This window comes from Anoplophora glabripennis, unplaced genomic scaffold (assembly GCF_000390285.2).
Source record: "Anoplophora glabripennis isolate ALB-LARVAE unplaced genomic scaffold, Agla_2.0 scaffold846, whole genome shotgun sequence".
Lineage (NCBI taxonomy): Eukaryota > Metazoa > Arthropoda > Insecta > Coleoptera > Cerambycidae > Anoplophora > Anoplophora glabripennis.
Genome location: NW_019416940.1, coordinates 1 through 3825, shown reverse-complemented (window position 1 = coordinate 3825; position 3825 = coordinate 1).

The window sequence follows — 3825 nt, the reverse complement described above, 5'->3', positions numbered from 1 at the left end:
ATATATATATATGTTATAGTTTATACATAATATAAACTATAACAATAAACAAATTGTTAAATAATGACATTACTGGGATAACACATTTGTTTTCATAGCGGGAGATAACTTTTGTGCCGAGAGGTTTGGGTTTTTAAAAACAAAATTTCTTTTATTTTAAAAACTTTCACAAAAGTATCGAGGAATTAAAGCCGAAATAAATACAATAATCTCAAAGGTATGAGTTCTGTATTACTTCTAAACAATAACTGGCTAAACAATGAACTTGTAAGTTTATAAGTTTAGCAGAACAATGAAACTGCAAGGATTGCAAAGTCAGCATCTTATCGGGATTGATAACTCGTGCTACATTTTAGCGTAAGCTATTTTGTCTGTGCAAGAACAATGTTGAAATATCAGTTTTCTCTAGAGTAAAAAAACAATTTTATAATAATGTGTGTATTTTGCTTAAAACTGGTACATTATATTTATTAAATTTTTTGTAGTTGACACGTGTCTACAACAATTTCTACGTTAACACGAAAATGTTTACATTTTTGTACCAAAATTATAAAAAAATGTAATAAATATAAAAAATGAAGGTAACATGTAGAATATCGCATGAAAGATGAAAAAATAAGCAATTTTTTGTAACCACAGCCTGCTTCGATGGCAGCGAATTACATACGATATTTTAAAAACCTGTTTACACCAGGTGAAAGATATCAATTTTACCATGAACTTTTATTAAAATGAGTTTCCTCTATCTCTTAAAATAAAAAAGGTAGACGACCCTAAACTTTCGGTACTTTTCTGGATTTTTCATGATTACTCATAAAGTTGGCCATGGATCTCAAAGTTTTTACGAGCTTAAAGGCCTCAAAAAATGTAACAAAAACATATAAAGATTTTCGACGCGCGTCGTATGTTAAGCGAGATTCGTAAGAGTGGCCCTCTTATAGTAGACAGCCTGTATATGGACTATTCTAAAACTGATATTTTGCGGCCTCTATTTGTAGACTACATTTTTATACGACCCCACAGAAAAGAGTCAGGCGGGGTCATATCGGTAGATCTAGCTCGTCATTCAGTTGCCCCTATGTGTCCAATTCATTTATCAGGAAAAGCTTAATTTAGATATGCTCGTACCACACGTCCAAAATATGTTGGAACCATATTTGTTTTTCCGGTAAATTGGAACTGTTATTTTTCGGGATTAATCGTCTAAGCTCTGGAATAAAGTGTTCACGCAAACATAATACATATCATTCAGAGGTCAAATGTCCGTTTATAGAATAGGGTCCTGTGACGTGTCCACTAATAATGCCACACCAAATATTTACTCTCTGTGGTCGTTGGGTGTGAACTTCCTCCATTCAATGTGGATTTTGGTCTGATCAATACAACAGTCGTGTCGGTTTACGTGCAAACAATATGTTGATGACAAAGTTGACATTTTCGTTTAATTTATCCATAATAACTTCGCAGAACACGATTCTACGAGCATAATAGTATTCACTCATGTTTTGTAACAAATGAATTTTATGAGGATTTAATTTTTCCGTTTGCAAACTTTTTGAATGGAATATCAACTCTAGTTTCATCAAAACGCTGCAAAGTTTTCGGTTGATTTAGAAACGTTCTACTTCGTCACAACTTCGTCTTCTATCACTATATTATGCTATGATCACTAAAACTTTAATATACTCGGTTTCACTTAAAACGTGCCATTTTTGCGAGAAAATATTTTTGTATAATTTATAAGAAAATGATTTACAGAATTCGATATCTTGAAAACCCTAAAACGTTTGTGTCTTATGATTTTTCGATAGTTTTCTTACTTTAGGAGATAACAGAATAAGTAAGTAAGTAAACATTTATTTCCTCAAGTTATTACAATGTACAGTTATATAAATAGAAAAAAATTGAGATTACAGAAGAATAACATAAAAAACAAGTGTACCAACTTATTTACATATCTGCGTTTTTTCCCCAAAAATTGAAAGAATGTAAAATTTAAAAAGAAGAGAAAAAATACCGATAGAGTACAAACTTACAGCTAAACATTAAAAATTCAAAGGTAATAAAATTTACAGTAAATAAACAGACACATATTTATGTTTTTTACATGTACAAGTTAATACTTAATTTTAATAAAAGACGTGATACACACTTATTGCCTTAGAGTGTACTGATAAAAGATTCATTTAAATAATAGAATTCATGACCTCGTAAAAGGATTTTTAGTTTCGTTTGAAAACTTTACTGTTTAATGTCTTTAGATAAGATAGCAATTTATGATATACATTTATCCCCGAATACAAAGCACCATTGCGTGTTCTATTATAATTATACAGGGTGTCCCGAAATTCATGCAACAAAATTTGGTCACAGATTCTTAAGACAAATTTAGGGGACCCGTATTTTTTATTTTTGCCAAGTGGCCCCCTCTTTCGGAGCTACAGGCTCCTGAAGTCCGCCTCTAAGAATAATCTTTTTTTTATATCTCAGAACCCTGTTGTACATGAATCACTAAATTTGGTACACAGGGGTTTTATGACATGTGGAATCTGATGGTGCTATNACAAATTTAGGGGACCCGTATTTTTTATTTTTGCCAAGTGGCCCCCTCTTTCGGAGCTACAGGCTCCTGAAGTCCGCCTCTAAGAATAATCTTTTTTTTATATCTCAGAACCCTGTTGTACATGAATCACTAAATTTGGTACACAGGGGTTTTATGACATGTGGAATCTGATGGTGCTATGTTTTTTTGGCGGGGAACCCCTTTAAGACAATTTTTCGTGGGCCCCCTTGTCTTTGGAGCCAAAAAAATTTGGTCGCATATTTAAATTTCTTAAAATTTCTTCTTAAAATTATCAGTCCACTAGAAAGCCATTAAATTTAGAAATTTTTTGTCTCTTTATACTTTTTTCGTAAAACGCAATGTTTTCAAGAAAAATTTCAAAATGTGATCGAATGCATATCGTCATTTCGCGATTTTTCTCAAAAATATTGTGTTTTACGAAACTAATATCAAGAGACAAAAAAGTTTCTAAATTCAATGGCTTTCTAGCTAACTAATAATTAAAAAAAATTTGTGACCAAATTTTTCTGGTTCCAAAGACAATGGGGCCCATGAAAAAGTGTCTTAAGGGGATTTCTCGTCAAAAAGCGTAGCACTGTGAGATTCCACATGTTATAAAACCCTTGTGTACCAAATTTAGTGATTTTCGTACAACATGGTTTTGAGATATAAAAAAGACTTCTTAGGGGCAGATTTTAGGGGGCTGGAACTCCGAAAGAGGGGGACAGTTGGCAAAAAGAAAAAATACGGGTCCCCTAAATTTGTCTAAAGAATCTATGACCAAATTTTGTTGCATGAATTTTGGGACACCCTGTATTGTGGTAAAGTGAGATTTTGATGACGTGTAGGATAGCTATGATAATCACTTGGTGTGTTGATTAAATGTTTATTTTTATGAATTAAAGATTCCAATTTTTTAAAAATAACTTCTGCAAGATTCTCTTTGAGGTAAATCACATAGAATTCTTATTGCCTTTTTTTATACCAGAAATACATCTTCAGAACTAGTAAATCCTTTTCAAAGCTCAATTCCATATTGCAATACACTCTGGAAATATGCATATTAAACAATCTTTGCTAGGGAAAAATCAATATTTCAATCAATATATGGCTCAACTTTGTCTTTAAATTGGTTATGTGCTCCATCCAATTCAATTGAGAGTCGACATAAGTAGATAAGCAAAAGGAGATCCAGCTCAATTTGCATAATTTAGGGGTGAAGAAGATGTTCAGGGCAGATTCCCTCGAAGATGTGTCATTTT